The following is a 20,263-nucleotide window of genomic DNA, read 5'->3' as shown; positions in this document are numbered from 1 at the left end:
CTCTAACAGAGAGAGGACTGAAAAGCTTGTGGAGACTGAATCAACCTCTGCTTGTGGTGGGGACAGGTAGAGAAATGGGCTCTGTCATGGTTTAACCCCAGCTGGCAACTAAGCACCATGCAGCCGCTTGCTTACTCTCCCCCTGCCCTGGTGGGATGGGAGAGAGAATAGGAAAAAAAAAGTAAAACCCATGGGTTGAGGTAAAGACAGTTTAATAGGACAGCAGAGGAAGAAATAATAATAACAATAACAACAACAATGATAATAATGTTAAAAAATATACAAAGCAAGTGATGCACAATGCAATTACACACCACCCGCCAACCAACGCCCAGCCCGTCCCCGAGCCGTGGTCAATTCTCCCTGGCAAAATCCCCCCAGTTTATACGCTGAGCATGACGCCATATGGTATGGAATATCCCTCTGGCCAGTTGGGGTCAGCTATCCCATCTGTGCCCCCTCCCAGCTTCTTATCCATTTCCATCCTTCTCAGTCAGTAGAGCCTGAGAAGCTGAAAAGTCCTTGACTAGTGTAAGCACCACTTAGCCACAACTAAAACATCAGTGTGTTATCAGCATTATTTTCATACTAAATCCAAAACACAGCCCTGTACCTGCTACTAGGAAGAAAATTAACTCTATCCCAGCTGAAACCAGGACAGGCTCTCAGCCCCTGGGCCTAGCCGAGGCAGAATCCCGTTAGTGCCAGAAAACTCCTCTGAAGACAATGCTTTTCCCTCCCTCCTCCTGTCTATGGGCAGATACAAATTGTCCCACCATGCTCTGTGGGTTTAACTTCATTACAAAAAGTGTCCCTGCTGAAAGCCAATGCCCTTCACAGGTGCTAAAGGAGAAAAATGTGTCTGAAATAGCCCATCTGGTACGTGTATTTTGATTACTTCCCCCCTTCCATCTCACTGCCCTCATTACTAAGAAATGCCCAAATGCTGTTAACAGTCCATTCCCCTAATAACGGTGCTGCTTCATCAAGTGCAGCCTCCATTAAAGGAGAAAGCGAAGAAGCTTTTTTCTTCTTGTGATGGGGAAGGAGGAAATCGCGTTGGGAAATCGTGTTTGGACCCAGAGGAGGGTAGGGATGGGAAGAACAGCCCCAGGGCAGTGGATAGCAGAGTTGCTGTTCTGTCAGTGCGATGGACCAGCAGGTTTAGAGCAGGCAGGGCAAAAATGCTGAGATAACACATACTGGGTTTGGTTGTTCACATGCCACAGGCATGTTGCGCTATGCAGCAGCAATTTCCTCTGCTCTTACAGGACTGTAAAACTACCCTGTTGTTTTGGGAGCACACACGATCTCTCCCTCAATAAAATGTAGTGCTGCGCTTAAGAAAAAACACTTATGTTTGTATCTGGAACTGTAGATGTTTGAATGCCAGTTAGATGGGCCAGTGATTTTGTAACTAGCAGAAGAAAAGATATCACTAAGAGTTAGAGCTAGCTAAATGAGGAAATTAGTTGCTTATGTAGTCCAAAGCCCTGCAAAACATTTGTGCTACCAAATCAGATGTCAATTTAGTCGCTGCCTTGTCTGGTTGTGTTCCAAAGTTTCTGTTTCTTCCTGCTCATTCCTCATGCTCCCAATATGACCATATCATAACCCTTTGTCTTGGCAGTTAAAAAAAAATCTAGGTGTAGCGACCTATCATCTCTGGCCTCTGTCTTGAAACAATAAATTGCACTGTCTGGACATCTGTGCTGAGCAATAAATTTGCCTCTCGGGTTAAGCAGAACTGCAGTTTTGGGGGAAGGGGGGAAGGAAACAGTGAGTGTGTGAGTTTGTGAACTGTGGGGAGATCTTTCTATTTATCTCCTCCTGATTTGCTGCTCTTTTCTACATCTCCCTGCCTGGCTTTTGGGTTGTCACTGGACAGCTTAGCCTCTTCTTCCCTGTGTGAATTACCAATAAACCAAAAGTGACTTTTTCCTGTGTCCTGACTGTCTGGAGGTGGCTGTAGCCAGCACCTGATGCTTGGGAGGGGAAAGATGTGACTGTGTTTCAGTCTCTGTACTACATTTGCTCATGCCATACACACACATCTGGTATGTACCTTCCACACCTGCGTGTGCTTTCCATCGGCACAGAGCAACAGGCTGCCCATTAACTGTGGGTTTCCCACATGAAGTGTGGCCCTGCAGCCTCTGCAGAAGTTAGAGAAGCATTTTCCTAACTGGGCACTGAGCAGATCTTTCTACCAGCCATATCAGGCCTTAGTGTTAGCCAGTAATAAAGCTGGTGAAAAATATCATATAGCTGTGGCTGAATGGAAGTTGGGACTGTACTAGGTCTGTGTCCCATAAGGCATACATCCTTGTTCTGTAGGTTGCATGTCTTGGTTGCTTTTGTTAAATGTTTTGGTATTTCCGTAGCATCTTCTGTTCTTACTCCATAGCAGAAGTGAGCCTCTTTCAGGACCTTGTTTCTCTTACAGGAAAGTTCGGTTACACTTGCATCGAAAGCAGCCAGCAGCATGAACAATGGCATCATATTGTTGTAAATAACTAAAGGGTTAAACTTGCAGCTTGAGCCATTATTAACCTAAACCCACATCCTGAGAAATACAAATGACTCAATGACCCAACTTGTGAAAGGAATTCATGGTTCACAAGCTGAGAAACTCCAAGGACTGATAACAGAAGGAAACATTCTCCTGCAAGGATGATTGAGGAATGGCACAACCATGAAACAATGAAACCAGTGAGAGTCACAGTAACTGAGGGAAAGGTAGTTCTGCAGGGGGAGATTGTGACCACTGACTCCATTGAGGGACGAAAGGACTAGCCCCCCCACTCCTTTTGAGCATGCACAGTGAATTAAAATCACACTGTAGCTCTAAATTTAAGCGCAGAAGATACAGACCAGTGGAAGAAAGGGCTGCTCAGTCAGGTCAAGAATTACGTATTAGATAGGCGTGGTGTGTTAACTTTCATGTATAAATGTCAAAAAGGAGTTATAGTACGTGTGCATGCTAGCAGGAGAGATCCCCATGCACCCAGCGCCGAATAAAGTAATGCCTGCTCTTTAGTACATCCAGTGTTAAGGAGTTTTATTCCTGGTTTTTGGTGACAATATCATTAGTTGGAAAAGAAGCTTCAACATTTGATTTAATGCCTTTATGGAGGAAGAGACAGAACTAGTGTGGTGCGGGACCATTGGAGTCAACTTGCACTTGTCAGGAAAACATGCTAAATTTCTCTCCCCGTGTCATAATTTTTTTGTGTATTAAAAGCATTCTGAGTTCGTTCTCTCTTGCCTGGCTAGCAGGAATCCTCATTTCACCTTTTTCCTGGTTCTCCCCCTTTGGTGTTAATGCTCTGCAACCTCCTTTAGGACTGCGTGCCCCCTCACACTTTGACTTCAGCACAGACTTTGTTTTTCAGCTCTATCTGCCAGATGTGGCACACAGAGCTGGACTGTAGGTGCTGTGCTGCCTTGGAAATAGTGCAAAGCTACAGTTACCTCTGACAGCCCTCTCATTCTTCATTCCCTTACAGCAAAAGGATTCTCAGTTCAGCCTGGACAGCCCAAGTGTGGGTAGCCACCTCCCCACTTCAGACCTCTCACTCAACTGCAATGCAAGAAGCCTAAGGTATCTGGTTGTTTTGCTCACAAACCCACCAGGAGCCATCCTCAAAGTCTAGGTCCTGCTTTGGATGCCCAGACTTCTGGGCAGTCCACCACCATCTGCTGTTGTCTTCATCACTGTTGCTGCTGTTTCATTCATTGGGCCTGATGAACCTTCTTCCAAACAGACTTTAGGAGCTAGCAGTTTCCACTTGAGATGCAAGGACCATTACGCAACACAAGCACTTTTTACATGGAGGATTAGTGCCTATTAGGCAGTGCTGGAAGAGGAGCAGCTATCCATCTCAGTAAATGTCCAGCTGATGATGCAGAGCCCGGCCCTGGCACAGGCAATGCCATTCTGCAGGGGACAGCTTGGTTACTGCTGCCTGTGTGCTGCTGCCAGAAAATGGTTTGCCTCTACTTTCAGCCTGTGCTGTAGATTACATGCTCTCCGTATTCCCCCAGCCAGGCAAAGGCAGGTCCGAGAAGAGGTGTTTGTTGGTGTGGATGAGGAAGGACAACGAAGTTGGAGGGGAAGATGCTGTGATGCACTTGATACAACTCCTGGCATATTCAGCTCTTTACTATTCACAGAACAGGCAGGATGAAGGTACAACACCAGGAATACCACTGGCAGGTCTCTTGATGCATTCAGGGACACTGTCAGGGGGATTTCCTGCACTTCTTGCAGATGGGAATCATTTCGGGTGTTCTCTTCATGGGCATTGCTAGGCTGAGCCAGATGCACAGACAGCAAGAGGAAATCTCATATTTCGAAGTGGTGTGATACCATTACACAGTGAGTAGGTCAGCAGGCAAATGATGGCTGTGGACAGCAGCCTAGATGTAGTGGAAAGGAGAGCAGAGCAAATATTTGAGAGATTTGTGCCCTAACACAGCTTTTCAGGGCCAGGGTCGGCACTTACATTGGGTACAGTGGGGTTCATCCCCAAAGAGCTTTATAAAGCTCCCTGAAATCTTTGTAATTCTGTCTTAATAGTGATGTGCACTAGTGGCATGATGGAGGTTATTGTACAAAACAAGAATTAGCAGAGTTTATTCATTATCAAGATAATATGACCAAGATGAGACTAGCCAGGACACGTGAAAATAGAAAAATTAGCCATTATCTTCTAAACAACCCTGTAAACTTGTTACATGCATACCAAAATATTCTGCTGAGATCTTTACCAGCTAAAAACCAGTAGAGCCACCACTTACCAGGGTAGAAAACTTTATCTGATTCCTGCTCTGCTTCCCACAAGTCCTGCTGTCCTGTAGCCAACCAGTGACAAAAGCCGGGTCCTAGCCTGCCTGGTGGGCTGATGAGCCTAGCACCAGGCCACCTCCCATAGTAAGCATCTGAGTCCACATAATGTGTCTTGGTGCTTCGGTCACCCCAGTAGCTCCTGGCTACTCTGTGAGAGGTTGGTGGGGATGGAGGGAAGGAATACAGCAAAAGAAGTTGAGGCAAAGGAGCTTGTCTTCTTAGAGTTGTAGAACTGACAGGAACCACCAGAAAGTCCCAGATTCCTCCAAGTTAGCTCTTGCCCAGCCACCTTGGAGCTCTGCTCACTGCCCCTAACACTCCTCTGCCCTCCCCAAGCACAGCTCAGGGGTTTCCCATGGGGGTGCTGCTCAGAAGGGACTTGGAGCATGACCTCCCTGTTCAGTGTGCTGTCACTGTGCCACTGCAGTGAAACTAATATCCTTGTTTCAGTTCCCTGACCTTCACCAGCCAAATCATTTACTGTCATTTCCTATTCTCCCCTCTTCTCTACCCTGGCAATAATGGTGTGTGCACATAAAAGCTTAGTGAATGCTGATCAGGAAGAATGTAACAGCATTTCTAGCCCTGTGAACACGTTTTATGACTATTGTGGGCTTTGGGGTTTTTTGTGTGTTTTTTTTTCTTTTGTTTTGTTAAAAAAAATCACACATTTTTTGTTAACATAATTCTGTTAAGCAAATTTGAAATATTTGAAAACTTTTAAGTGCCTGTTACATATACATCCAAGGTTCGTCTTGGAACATGCTAGGTTGCAACAGACATTTTCCAATTAAGTGAAACAGCAGTGAGGATAATGGGTTTATGGAAATGGAAGAGCCATGCTGGAGGGAGTTGGAGAGCCAAAAAGCATTAATCTTAATAGGATCCTTTTTCTTTTTCTTCTTCTTTTTTTAGCTTTGCTTTTCCTTTAAACTTTTTAAAATTTTCCCTAGGCGTGTCCCTGTTTCTGCAGTGGCATGTTTGGTATCTAAAGAATCTCTTCCCTTTTTTTCCTTCATTTACATCAGATTTCTCTCTTTTTTTTTTTTAACTTCTCATTTCTCTCTAAGACATCATCTGCACTATCCTTTCCACAGTGATGGAGGCTCGTGCACACATACAGTCATCTGTCACTTTAACTGAGCGTGCAGTGTGGGAAATGGGGAATTCACAGCCTTCTGCTCTGGAAGGCAGAGTAACCCTCCAGAGAGCTAAACTCCCCCTCCCTCTGCCTCTGGTAGAGGAATACCTCTGGGAGAGGTCTGGGCTCTGGTCCAGTTCTGCAGCCCAGTCACCTTGGGCCAGGCTCCTCCCTTCTGCTCGCTCGGTGAGTAAATATCTTTTCCAGGATGCTTCCCAGTGAATGAAGCAGAATCCAGGGTGGAATCAGTGCCTAGGAGTGGCATCTTTTTATGCTACTATGATTTTCATGTTGTGCCCTGCTGGGTCAGTGCTTTGCTGAGAAGTCTCTGTGGACTGAAGCAGCCAGGTGGGTAGCGAGTCTGGCCTAGGAAGGTAGCAGTGAGCTCTGCTGTGGGGGGGCATTGTCTTTGGGAGGAGGCTTTTTGAGGTCAAGGTGGGACCAAAGGGGAATTTGATACAACCAGAAATTGGGACTCTGAGGCCTTGGCCAAATTTCCTAGGAGTAACTGGAGCTTGAAGAAAGTAGGGAACTTGTGGGTTGCACATGACTATGCAGAGGGAGCACTGTGCCATCTCCCAGAGGGGATGCTGGGCTTAACCCACCGCTTTCCTCTACCTGTCACCTCTTCCACCATTTCTAAATTGATCTGCAAAGCATTCCCACTCCCAACTCTCATGCCTGCTTTACCTTGATTGTGTGACTACCAGCACGGATTTCCGTCAGATGCTTAACTGACCTGCATCTCTATAGAAAAGATCACCTTGAGCCTGGCATGGACTTTTTCAGTTTCCTTCCTATCCCTGGCTGTAAAAGTGGATTGTGTTTCTTTAAATCCACTCACTTCTTTACAGTTACTGTTTTGCAGGAAACAGTGCATAGATCTTTAATCTGAAAACAAAACAGCTCAGAATCCCTGACTGTATTTATCTTTGCCCAAATCAGAAGGGCTGGAGGCTTAGACACCAGGAACCTCTCCCTGGAGGTAGGTGCATTTCACCAGTGGATGAAGGGATCTATATATAACATTCAGGTTAGATAGGCTTTTGCATGTGAAGGGCCCCGAAGGTACTACATAATTCCACTCTATTGAGGTTCTAATACTGCACCTGTCACTGCGGTGTCAGTGTGATATTAGAGCAAGTCACTGGGGAGAGCATATTGATCCCATCTGTATACAGTTTACAGCATCCTTTGCATCCTTTATGTCCAATGCATCAGTCCTTGCCCAGTTCTCCCCCTCCTCTAACAGCAAAATCTTTCAGCCATGAGCCAAAGCAAAACGCCTTCACCGGCTCTGATGTCCTCAGGAAACGTGTTGGGCTTCTGCCACGAGTACAGAGACTACTTCCACACCCAGAAGCTTTCAAGCAGTAAGCAGGATTAAGACACACAGCCGTAGGCTTTTCTGTGACCTTTGGGTATTTAAACAATCTTGGCTTGGCTTCATGAATATGAGTAGACTTCTATCTGGTTTCCAACCCAGCGCTCTCCCTGCACGGAAATACTTGAAAAAGCTGTTTTGACTATGTTTTTAGATGGCTTTCTTGGCAAAGTAAAATACAACACTGTAAGTGATAACCAGACTTTATACCTTTACTTCCCCATGATGTTTCCCTCTGTTTTCAAACCTATTCTGTTTGTCTTATGCTCACTCTCAGTGCATTTTTTTTGAGATTGAAAATCCTGCATTTGTGTGTGTATGTAATGATTTTAAAGGCTTTCTCCAAGCTATTCTCCCACTAGAGGGTACTCCTGCTACATCAGAAATAGTCATTGAGGGCTGGACTTAGTTCGCAATGCGTCCCTCTTCTTTCGGAGCAGGCTGTTCATTGACAGCCCAACCTGGATGTGTTCTGTTGTGCTGCTTCCCTGCTTCAGCAGCCGTGGAGCTGCCTTGTTGCTGGTTGTGCAGGAGCCCAGAAATGCTGCAGGCCCACTTTGGCCTTTCCTGTTTCCACCCTGTTGGCTACACAACACTGCTCCCCTGTCAGCAGAGGCAGTTTGTCTGACCCACTGGCCCTCAGGCTGGGGGCCTGAGGTTAGTGCCAGCTCCAGCGAGCATGTGGAGAGCCCCGTAACTCACACCACCAGGTTCTGAGTTGAAAATGCTCTAATGGCTACGTGGTCTTGCAGAGGCAGGGCTGCTGCTGAGCTGAGGGGTAGGGTTTGGGTGCTCTTGATTTTGGGGCATGTTACTGAGGTCAGGAAACAGAAATTTTGCTGGCCACCCTTTTTTAGACAGGAGATCAGACCACATGGTCTATGCGGGCCTTGAACTCTGTGCTCTGTTGGCTGTGGTTGGATGGGAGGTTCCCTTAGGAGCAGATTTATTTGGCTTTCATGTTGCAAGACTGCAAAAGTAGCTTTGGGAATGGCTGGACCCCATCCTTTCTCCTCCATGCCTGATCGACCCTACTGTTTATGGCAGGCAGGCTGCCTGTGGACAGGCTGGCAGGACACGGCACATGCTGTGGTTTATGCTACTCTGGGGGCTGTTCTTTCGTTGCAGCACAGTTTCAGCCTCTGAAACCACACAGCTAGTGGAGGTGATTTTTGGTTTTCAGCTCTCATCCAAGGAAAAGCCCCAGGTTTCTTCCCTGTGGTCCTTCATATCCTGCCAGTATCTCCCCTTGATACCTCCCTGGTCAGTAGAGCTTCTGGGATTTCCACCACTGCCTGCTGCTTTTTCATTTGAGCATGCTCATGCTTCTGTCTGTTCACGCTCATTTAATGAGTAGGCAGGAATTACAGTCAACCATCTATCACCAGAGCCAGTGTTTCCTTGACCCAGTCAAGATGAAAGAGGTCAAAATCCTTCTTTCCCAAGCTCTTGCTAGCAGCGAGATAGCCAGCTATGGTTTTCTGGCAGTGCAAATCTGAGACTATGCTGGGGGTGGTTCTCCATCCTAAAAGAAGCCCAAGTGGGCTCTGTCACCAGCTACACAAAGTGATACCTTTAGAACATCATCTTTTGCAAAAGAGAGGGCCTGTGGCATATGCTGGCATTTGGAGCAGTAAATCCCAAAGGTGGACCATGAAAGGGAATGACACTGTCTCATCAAGTCTATCTTAGGCCTCTCCAGAGCAGCTCTTATTTATACGTGCTGCCTATAGGTGGGTCTTCTAAGGGTGTGCTGTCAAACACAGGTGAGAAGATAATCCAAGACACTAAATGCTCTGCCTGAGTATTTGGTCTTCTTTGGCTGAATCCATAGGCCGTGGGATCTCGCAAGAAGCCTAGTGGTGGCTGGGATGTAGTTGTTCCTGGAAGCGTCAGTAGAGCTGGCTCCTCTTCCGATATCTGTGTAGCTGCCAGAGTAGGGGTAAGGAATGACATTGATGAAGCTGGAGAGTAAGTTATACTCTGAAAACCAGCAAAGCCTTCTCTCTTCCTGGAGACTGAGCACTGAGGTAGCAGAGGCCATGCTGGGAGGCTGGAATAGCACTCTTTGCTCCCCAGGACTGGAAAGGAAGTCGGGGTGACAATCAGGAAGGGGAAAAATGGAAAACAGAGCCTATAAAGGGGAGTAACTCACCACTGTGACTAACTATTTCTCTTGGAAAACCTGAAGAAAGTAATCTAGCAGCTCAGAATTACAGTAAATTACAGACCTGGCTTAGTCTGTCTGCTGAGTGCTCTCAGCCTCTATTGATTTCAGAACCAGGCTATGAATTGCTGCCAGGTAATGAGCTGGCTGGTGCCTGAACTCTTATATACTCCCCTGGACCCAGTTCTTCTCTTTGTCCTAGTTCCTATCAGTGGCTGTAGATGCTATCAGTCAGTCCAGCTGAGTGGAGTATCTACTCCATTTTATCCCCATGTAAATCCAGAGGAATTTCACAGATGCTGTAACAGCCCTTTCAAGCTTGCATCAGTGTAACGGAGCCCCTTTCTCTCTTGAGTACATCTGATTTCTGGTCATTATCCAATATGCTCCTGAAGACAGCAGGACATCTTGAAGCTCTGTTGGAAGGAGGAGTCTCTATTTCTTTCTGCCACCCCCAGCCACACACACTGAGGGCAGCCTGCTGAGCGTCTCCATACCGTGCGCTTCTGATTCCTTCCCAGCTGAGACAATCAGTCTGGGAGGTGGAGAAGAACATCTCACCCCACCTTGTGCACACAGAACTGCCAAGGCTGCTCTGGAGAGTTGTCCAAACAAACGTCTCTTTGTGCAACCCATAGCAATTATGACATGCTGAACTCTGTATTTTTTGAAGCAGGGGCATGCTGCTTCTGAGGACAGAGGACCATTTGAAACATCCCCAGCTGGGGGACATGAGTCAGCTCCCGCTGGCCGGCCTCATCTGTTGGTGCTGACAGGTCTCTGACAAGCTGCTGCTTCTCAGACAAAGGGGGAGTCTATTGAGCCAGAGCTCCCTAATGGAGATGTTGCAAGAGGGTGGATGAGACTTGCTAATCAGGAGGTGTCTGGTGCCCTGTGTTGGGACAGCTTTATTTATAATGGTGAGTCATGCATGCTCAGGTTAGCAGCCTTTGGGGTAGGCAGATGTAAACAGAGGGAAGACTTTCCCTTAATAAGAGCTGCAGCCCTATAATTGAGGCAGCTCCAGTCCACAAGATGTTCCCAGCCTCCAGCTGCACTTTGTTCAGCTAAAAATCTGCTGGATTTGGTCTGTTCTCCAGCTTTTCTTCTCTTATTCTCTTCTGACCTTTTCACATCATGCTGTGGCATGCAGCTCTTCCTCTCCCCTGTTTTATGTGCCGTTGCTTAATCTGTGATGCCTATTTTGAGGCTTTTGGTGTGGTGATCTCCGAGTTGGGAGGCATGTTGCTCTGTGTTTCAAAGTAAATGATAAAATACATGGTGAGGTACAGAGCAAAACTAGCAGGGAACCTTTGTGAAAGAGCTGCTCTCTTGGGTGATCAGACAGTGAGGGATTCAGGATGTGTTCTCCAGGGCTCAGAAGCTTGGAGACCATGGGTGGCTGGGCTTTGCTGGAGGTCTGTACGAGCTGTGTTGGAGGTCTGGAGTGGGAACAAGGCTGGTGTTATGGCTGGGGAGTGGGGCTGGCAAGGAGAGATGGGAGGAGGGAGAGAGGCAGAATAAAGCCAAGCTGCTGCTCCATTGAGGTTGGCCCATGAAGCTTTGGAGGGGGGACATCGAAGAAGTCTATGGCTAGGGGAGAAGTGTGGAAGAGCACCGTTTTGGGGTCTAAATCTAAATTGCAGAGGATGGACCAGCATGTGAACACATCGCATGAGGAAATCCTCAGTACCAGCCTACAGTGTGTGGGGGAAGGGGAGGCGAAACTAATGAAGATAGATGTTGTACCTGGAGGGATGTTTGCTCTCACTTCCATTAGGTACTCAGACATATGAGAAGAGTGAAGAGCCTCAAAGACCCAGAATAACCTTGGGAGCTTTATCAGGACCTGTGCCTGTGGTTCCCTCCCTATGGGCTGACACAAATGAAGTGACTAATGATGGTTACCCCTAATTACCACAAAACAGCTTAAAAATTGAGCACCTTTAAAAAATGGAGCTATGTCAAATCCTTACTCCAGCATGTGCTGTCTGTTGCTGTGCCTGCTGAGCTGTTTGTTTGTCTGATGAAGGGGGAAAAATAACATGAAGCTGGAGACAACCAGGCTGAGAAAAGGGGTTTTTTTGTTTGCAGTCTCAGCCTTTCCAGGAGGGTTCCAGTAGGTGCCAGTCTCACCTTGTGGAGCAGGAGAGAATGGAAACTGCTAGCAATTCTTCACAGAAATATGAAAAAATACAGCACAAGAGGGGGTAGGAGAAAAATGAAAGCCTATAGGAAAGAGCTCTGTTCTCTGGGATGCTCACTTCATTACTTTTTCCCTGCTCAGCAAAGTTTGTCTAGGGCTCGGCAGCACAGACCAGTCCCCTCCCCACTCTTTAATTAGTGTGTAGTAAAGGAAGAAGGCATTGGGGGAAGGAAAGGGAAATGGGATATTGGGTTTTGATGCCCCAATGGGTAGAAAAATGCATGATTTCCAAATATGATAGTTAATACTTAATCTGAAAGACTGTCTCTTATCAACAGGCTGTATGTGACACCCCATTACGTGATAATGGAATCCTATATGGAGACCACAGGAGACCCAGTTCCATTCAATTAACTTAGAAAACAGCAAACCTCTGAAAGTATCTTTGTCTTCTCTTTTCCCCACCTTTCTCTCGGTTTTTTTACCCTGAGAAAATGAGAGAGTGAATATTTCTATTTTGTTTTGCAGAGGATTAGTACCAACTAATAGGATTAATATCCTGAGTTGTGTGGCAAATGGAACATTGTTAATAGGGTGATTATTAGAGAATTATATGGAGGGGCAAAAAATTTATAACAGTTGAAATGAAAGCATCACTATGTTGGAGAGACTGCCATTTCTGTGCAATATCCCAGCTGCTGGCCTGCCTGTTCTGGCTCATACTTCTTTGTTTCTCAGGCTTGCTTTGCCTCTGGGATTGACTTCAACATCAACACAGGGCAGGAAGCAATTTCAGAGGCTGGAAGTGCTGGATGCAGAGAGCTGGCATCTCCTCCAGGGCTAGCTACCAGGACCCTAAAAGTAAAAGGAAGGTAAAGGATTTACAAGTACCAGATAGTCAAAATTCCAGCTGGCATCCCAGGGAAGCCGTCCAGCTGTCAGGTGGACTTATGATGAATAGCTCCCATCTCTCCCTCCTGCTTCCTTCCTTTCTGGTCGGTGTGGCTTTGCCCATGGGTTCTGACTGCAGGCAGGCAGCAGCGAGAATCGCAGGGTGTCTCTGTGCCCATGTCCTCTGGGAATGTTTAGCACTTGAACACTGGTGGCTGCATAACACATGCAGGAGAACTTTACTCTGTATGAGTTTGCAGGGCCAAATACAGCTGGCAAACATTTTGTAGTGGTTGTGTGCCATTTCCAGCAGGTGTAAATAGGCAACTTCTGCAAACCAGTGGGTAGAAAGGCCTGGAGCCCTGGTTCACAGCTGGGAAGGCATATAGCTACATTCTGCTCAGAGCTTCCATAGTCCTTAGCAAATTAAAGGACACTTAGTTGTTTCCCAAAGTCCATATGTGTGTGTGGGTCACATTTCCCTAAAAGAACGTGTGAGTGTGAGGTCCTCAGGGTGGGACTTCGGGGAGGGAGGTTTCAGCAGCAGCTGACCAGAGTTGATGCATGGAGATTTTTTCTGACATCTGTCTGGGAGTGTCCTGATGCACTGCATAAATCCTTCTGTCCCAGGCCACAAACCAAAGCCGTCCACAGCAGTGGATGGTTAGTAGACAGGGGACTGGCACAAAGGGCTTTCTGCCTGAGAGGTATTATCCCAACCTCTGTATTTCCAGATTCCTAGAGGCCTGCACCATTCAGAGGTGTTTGGTGTAGAGGGCTTTGCCTGAGCAACTGTTAGGGAATTGTTTCCCTGAACTGGATCCCCATTACACCATGAGTCACTACTATTTATATCAGCTTATATCTCTCCCAGTGGCAGCTATTTCTGGCTACCTGCCTTGTATTCAGCAGAGATTTAGCACTTTTTTTTAAATTGAACCTCCTTTTAATTCTTTTCCAAACATTTCTTATGTTAGATTGTTTTTCAGCAGCTGACGAGCTGTCTGGAGTTGAGTTGCCCTCACCTGCTGCATGTTGTTCTGCTGAAAATGGGATATCCAGTGCTACTTTTCAGCAGATTCAGCTTTGTCTAAAAGAGTACTTTGCCACAGAGTAAGACTGTCATGCCATCTAGAAATGAAAGGCTACAATAAGAAACAAAGCACTTTGCATCAAACATGCATTTTAAACACTGTAGAACTGCAATCCAAAGTAGAAGGTTTGCTTTGTTTATGGCTCTTGTTACCCAAGGAACTCTGCAAGGAAACAGTAAATAATCGATTCTTGCAAATAGATAAAAAAAGACCGACCCAGTTTATTGAAAAGAGAAAAGAAATGGGCCATGTGAAGGGCTATGTCTCAGCCATACTGAGGAAAGTATGTAGCAGAGCTGAGGGTCTGACCAAAATCTCCTGAGGTCCATTTGGATGCTCTGCCCGTGAGGCTGTGCTTTCTGCTGTGGTCTGGTTTCCCTCCCTGACCTTCCTGTGCATACTGAGAATTTCCAACCTATCATCATCGGTTAATAAAGCACAGTCATTCTCCTGTCTTTTATCAGGACCAGGATTTTCCTTTTACTCCCCACATCCCAGTCAACCAAGGGATCTCCTGCCTGCCTTGGGCTCTCCCTGTAGCAGAGCAAAGACCTAAGCTGGAAGAAATTGTGTAGGATCTGTGTGCACTTCCAAGAAGGAGGAGGTCCTCTGGGACCTGCTGGGACACTTCTATAGCATAGCTGATTTTCTGTGTTGTGTGAGGCAGGGGCACAGTTGTTGTGGCACCTGGCCACACCTGCAGACTCAGTGTGAGTGGTGCGTTACCCATTTTACAGCTAGGTCAGTTGAGGGCAGGTAAGGCAGGAGTGTCCTGAGGAGCTCAGACTGTTGGATCATGTACCCTGACCCTCTTGCAGAGAGGTCTGAGGAGCCATCTCTGCTCACGCATGTAGCCAGCTGCTCTAAGGCAGGACATGTAGGAGCAGCAGGATGGTGTTCTACCTTCACCTCCGTGGAAGGTAAAAGTCTGCGTAATTTAAAGATGAGTTCCCTTATGCCAGGCTATGAAAAGAGTCTTCAGAACACCCCCAAGGTTTCCATTTAATTACCAATTGCAGCTGATTTCACAGAGCAATTTCTAAGCCTCCAGCAAGGCCTTGTGGCAGTTCTTTCATCTCTCAGGCTTATTGGGAAAAGCTGTATTAAATGTCTTTTAATCCTGCCTTGGATACACTACCTTTGATCACCTACAATTTTATACATCTGTGCTCAGGCTCACGTTCCTACATACGTGCTTCCCCATCCAAAATGCTTTAAACTGTGTCCGTTGATTAGAAAGTCTCTCCTGACTGATATAAAGCATCCTGCAAACTTGACTGAAATACCCTGATAGCTAATGATGATCCAGGGGGTCTGGGCAATCCAACCATAAGTTTTGGCGTTGCTGGGTAGGCTGATGAATGTCCATTCCTCATTTGTGTTTTATTCCATGTTTTCTTCGTAGAGAACAAGTTTCTGCAGGGAGAAAAAACACAGTAAAGGTCCTTTCATGAAAAGAGTGAGCTTTAGTTGGATCTGGGATGAGACACTTTTATGTGTTAATGTAACTTCAGTCTCAGTTGAATGTGGGACGTGAGAAGGTAGGATGGTCCCAGAGATGATGCAGAAGTCTATACCCTAAAAACCTAGGGTGCTCCAGTTCATTGAGGACAAGGTCAGTGTGAGGAGCTGGAGCTCTGAGCTCCTAGTCTCATGTTCAGGGTACAGGACACTGTGCCCCTTATGATGCTTCCTGTCTGAGGAGAACCTGATCTCTTTTTCGGGAGGATCATAGTGGTAACAATAAGGGATTGTATTTGGGATCCAGCTGGACTCCCAGTGCTCCTGAGCCCTGCAGATGTGCCATGGGAGTTGTGCCACTTCACATCAGCTGGAAGGCTCTCCCTTGTGCATGTCATGGGGGCCTCTGTGAGAGCACTGTCATTCGGAAGAGTCCCAGTGTCCATCAGGGAAGGAAAAGAAAAGCCAGGAAAAGGTGTTCTGGGGAGGATACAGGCAAAAGTTCCGTGATATACAGACAAGCTCTATATCACAGCCATGAGAGCAGCCAGAAATCCACACGAAGCACTGATGGGATTACCTGTCTGAAAAAGGCAAAGAAGCCATGCCCTAAAACTGCTGTTATATAAATGGGGACATCTGCCTACACCAGCAGCTCTGTGTGACCACCTGGACTTAGACTTGCATCAGTGCTGTTGGAACATATGTTTATTTCAACTACGACAAGAAAACTGAGTGTGGGGTCATGTTGTGGAGGCCTTGGGTTTGTGTACTGGAACAGGAACAATCTTTTTCCCAGAAAGTCATTATCTTGATACTCAAAGAGAGAACAGCCGGAGAGGTTTGTGATCTAAACAGCCAATCTGAAAATAGCTTAGCTCTCTAGGAAACGCAAGGTCAACTGCCAGATGGGTCAACTCCAACCCTGAGCTCTGCCAAGACCAGTATGTTTTGCACTCTGCAGCTTTTACATGGGATCTTCAGGATGTGACATTACCAGGCAGAGGCCCTTCTACTGTGGTGTGCCCACTAGAACCCTAAGAGCCTGCCTGTTTATAAGCATCATGCTTATAAAGAAAACATGATATGTTTTCTTCTCTGCGTGTGACTCTGCTTTTTGTACAGTGGGAATGTCATGAGATCCTCCATAAACTTCTCTTTCTACACAGCAGACGAACCTGTGGTTTTGGCTGGGGCGGGTAGGGGATAAACTAGGCTAATTTCCTTTTGCTTGCTCTATCAGACAAGAGAGTGAATCCTAAAGGAGTCTGATCCAAGAGTTAGATGTGAAGATCCAGCACGGGCACGCTTGCCAGGTCTGATACAACTGTGATCTGATGTGTCAAATGCATTTTAGGGTCTCAGCTATGTGACAGCTTGCTAATGACTCTGAGCTTCAGGAAGCTTTGACTGATCCCGCTGGGAGCTGGCAGAAAAAACTGTGGGAAAACTTTTTTTTTCCCTAAAACATTTTTGTCAAAATCAAAACATTGAATGGAAGCATGTCTCTTCCAGCATCATTTTAAACTGGAATGTGTCAAAACAAATGCTTTTATTTTGATATGAGTGAGACACAATTTTTACTTTACATTGCAATAAGGAAACAACACATTTACCATATTTTTATTTATATCTCTGCTTTTTGGATAATTATCAGAAATGAGGAACTACATGCTTCCGAAGTGAATTCTTGGCATTTCTATTCAGAGATTTTCAATTTTTTGTTCATGATGAGAGCAGACAAAGATGTTCAGCCAGTACTACCTACAGGTGGGAATGCCCTTTCAGACTCTCACCTCTGGCCGTGATGTTTTTTCTTTAGCTGCAGTCTCATTGTGCAGACATTTGAAGGGGTCATCTTACAATCTGGGTTCTCTGGGTATTTAATGGTGGTGCAATTGAAACCAAAAGCCAAAATTCACTTCATAATAAGTGGAGAGTATTTGGTAATATTTAAGTGTGCTCTGGGCAACCAAATACCAAGCTGAAGGCATAAGTGACGATCAAAATAGAAGGCAGAGGGATGCACTTCTGCCTTCAAAAAAGAGTCAGGCAATGACCCTGGAATCTCGGTGTAGCACATTAATCCTCTGGTTCCACCTCGAGCTGTCTCTTTCCTTGAGACAGGAGGAAGACTTTTCCTTCTCTTCTGCCTGCCAGCCCTACAAGGGCTGGTTTAAGTTGCAGTCAAACATGGCTGCAGAATATAATCATAACCTTAACCACCGTTTTAATTTCTTTCCAGCCAAGCATAGCAGCTGCTGTGAAAATACTGCTGAAATTAATGTAGGACATTGTACTTTGCTGTTCCTTTTGCTGCTGGTTTGCTAGGTGAGTCTGGGTGGGTGGTGCAACGGCTGTACCTCAGTTTCCCTTTGTGTCTGGTGGTCTGCAATCTCATGCTGTAAAATGGGTAACGCACCACTCATGTGTACTGTCTCTGTCTAAAAGAGATTCCTGTCCATACAGTTTGGGAGTGCAGCTCCAGCAGCTGAAGTAGTTTTGGTGCAAAAGCTTGGAGTGAGATAAGCTGTACCAGCTGAAGGATCTTTTTCTTCTTTTTTTGTGAACAGAAGGGTGCTTACCCCACTGGCCTTCTGTTTGAACACCCAGGCTGTGAACTGGTGCTCAGGACTGTTTGGATGGGTGGATGATGGGGAGCTGAGACAGGTCACTTGGGAAATCTCTCTTTCCAGACTGGTCTGACAATTTTTCTGCCTACTTTGAAGTTCCCACCTGGAGGAAAAAGAGCAGCAAAGGTGAAAGGGTGTGAGGGGAAAGCAGGAAAGACATGAAAGGAAACAAAAATATTATCTTCTTTCCACCTGCTAAACAGCCCTTGGGCAAAGGGGGCAATCAGCATGGTGCTTGCCCTGTTGCTTGGGTCCCTGCTGATGGAAGCAGTATCATCTGTGAAGATCCATTCCTATTTCTGGACTGGAGCCACAGAAAAGCCTTCCTTGGCCCCACTGAGACAGGGCTGACATGCCCATCCCTTCCTGGTAGATGAATCAGGGAGCTGGAGACATCCAATGAGCCTGGTAGAGGAAGGATGCCCTGCCGCTTGCCTGCTTGTTTCATGCAACCTGTTCTCTGAATTCAGTTGTTTTAGGCCCCAGAATTTCAAAACTGTGTAAATAAATCATGGTCCTGTCACACATCGAACTGAGCTGCCCACAGATAGCAGAGCATGACTGAGCTTGATCAGAAAAAGCCAGTCCGTGTTCGCTTTCCTGTGCGTTGAACAGCTCTGCTTTGGAGGGCAGACTCAGCCTGGGCTTCGAGGCGGAGGATGCTCTGGTAGCCATGCTGACCACAGGGCTTGGGGTGGCATTGCCCCCAATTTTCTTGCCTGCAGGCTGAAAACAGCTTGTGGGTTTTTTTTCATGCATTTGCCCCTAGGCTAATGGTGATTCTTGTCTTGTCTTAATTGCTTTTTAAAGCATGCAAAGCTCAGTGTCTACCTCAGATAGTACTGAGCTCTGTGATGCACTTTTCATTTTCCCAAATACCTTTTTAATTAAATTGGAGCAGAACACTCCATTTTCTAGAGCTATCCGTCTTGGCACGTTTCTTGTTTCTGCTGGGCAGGCATTATCCTGTTTATCACTGGCAAAATCTGGTGAGTTTTTCATAGGCTTTGGGATTTGCAAGGAAATTTTCCTGCGGTAAGCAGATAGCTGCTCACACAAAAGTTACTCTGGCTGGCTGATGTGGGTTAAGCATGTGCTGCATCAGTCCAGGGAGGGTTTGTTGTAGGGCTTAGCAAGAAAAATGTGGTGCCTGTGATACAAAGGAACAAGGTTTTGCACTACATTACGCCTTCTCTGTCCCTGAACTCTGCAAATCTGTGTAGGACAAAAAAAGACATTTTTTTTCTGGCAAAGATAACGGCTTGGAATTTGGTTAAAAGGATAAACCCAACCCTGTGACTTTGGGAAACAGGCAGCTATTCTGCTCCATCACAGGCACCTGCAATACTGGTGACCTCTTCTACTCAACATGGAAAATTTGTTCTCTGCAGCACGTATTGGCTTGACAGACCCTTTGTTGCACTATGCCATTTCAGATCTCCCTCCTTGCTCTGGGATTCAATGGTCGAGCACCTGTCCTGCCCCAGCACACGCAGCATCGCTTTAAAAACCCAAACCCAGATCACACTGTTGGAGAGATGAAGGTCAGCAGAGTGACTCTGTAGAAATGACCCTTTCTTCCTCTGAAAGCAAACAGCGAGCATCTGAGTCACATTTGCTTTTCTGGAGGAAAAAAATAGAGGCTCTTTTCACTATCTTTACCACTGTTATCCCCGCAGAATCAGCTCTGCAGTGGGAGAGCACAGCAGTCTTCTCTGCCTTGTGAACCAACAGAATTACGAACTTTCGTCCAAATGAAGGCTGTCTACATACCCTGATTGACTTTGTGCCTATGCCTTGAGCTACAGCTGTGCTATCCTTTTATGGGAAAGGGGTTGTGGAGGTGTCTGACATGGCCCAGGGAATCTTTTTATGGCTGGTGATGATGACTGAGCCGAAGAGAAAATTATTTGATCTCCCCAGCTGAGTTCATGAGCATTTTCTCTTGGCAGAGGGGTTTGAGGAGTCATTTTTAACATGTGAATTGAGCAGATTTGTTGCTGACCTTGAGAAAATGCAGGTGGTGCCCCACAGTGAAGCTTTGGAATCACAGCCTTTAGAAACTCCAACACTGTGTGAGAGCTCTGGATTTTCCTCTGATGAATTAATTTCATTTGATAGAGACAATGCAGCTGTTTACTTAGCTGGGCACTCCTCACTTCGAGTTGAAGTGATCAGGTGGGAACTGAGAGTTAGTGCCTGGCAAGGGCTAACACTGCCAGCATGAGAGCAGACAGGAACCCAGAGATTTAAGTGCAAGTTGCTCCAACACCCATGGAAGGAGCTGTAACACCAAATCCTGCATCAGTGTGGAACAGAGAGGTCAGTGCACACCTCCAGAGAGGGACACTGACACGGTGTCACTGTTCTTGTTCCTGCATTTTAAGGTTGGAACTTGGAATCTCCTCTGTTAAAGTGGGGAAGTTGCTGTAAGAACTGCAGTCTCGGGAAGTCTCTGCTTGGCTCTGAACATATTTGAATATATCTCTGGCCT

General features: G+C 46.3%; 2 long non-coding RNA genes across 2 annotated transcripts in view; both read left to right on the top strand.

The window, feature by feature from the left end:
• The window catches only part of LOC135316119 (uncharacterized), a 281,933-nt gene that overhangs the window by 27,890 nt on the left and 233,780 nt on the right, over window positions 1-20,263 (top strand). The gene's annotated exons all lie outside the window — the stretch shown is intronic.
• LOC135316044 (uncharacterized) overlaps window positions 10,321-20,263 on the top strand; it is a 146,982-nt gene continuing 137,039 nt past the window's right edge. The window contains exon 1 of the long non-coding RNA XR_010375500.1: window positions 10,321-10,464. This is a non-coding gene — a long non-coding RNA (uncharacterized LOC135316044). The remainder of the gene's footprint in view (window positions 10,465-20,263) is intronic.

Source organism: Phalacrocorax carbo, chromosome 17 (genome assembly GCF_963921805.1).
Source record: "Phalacrocorax carbo chromosome 17, bPhaCar2.1, whole genome shotgun sequence".
Taxonomy (NCBI): Eukaryota; Metazoa; Chordata; class Aves; order Suliformes; family Phalacrocoracidae; genus Phalacrocorax; species Phalacrocorax carbo.
This window is presented reverse-complemented; position numbering and strand designations above follow the sequence as displayed.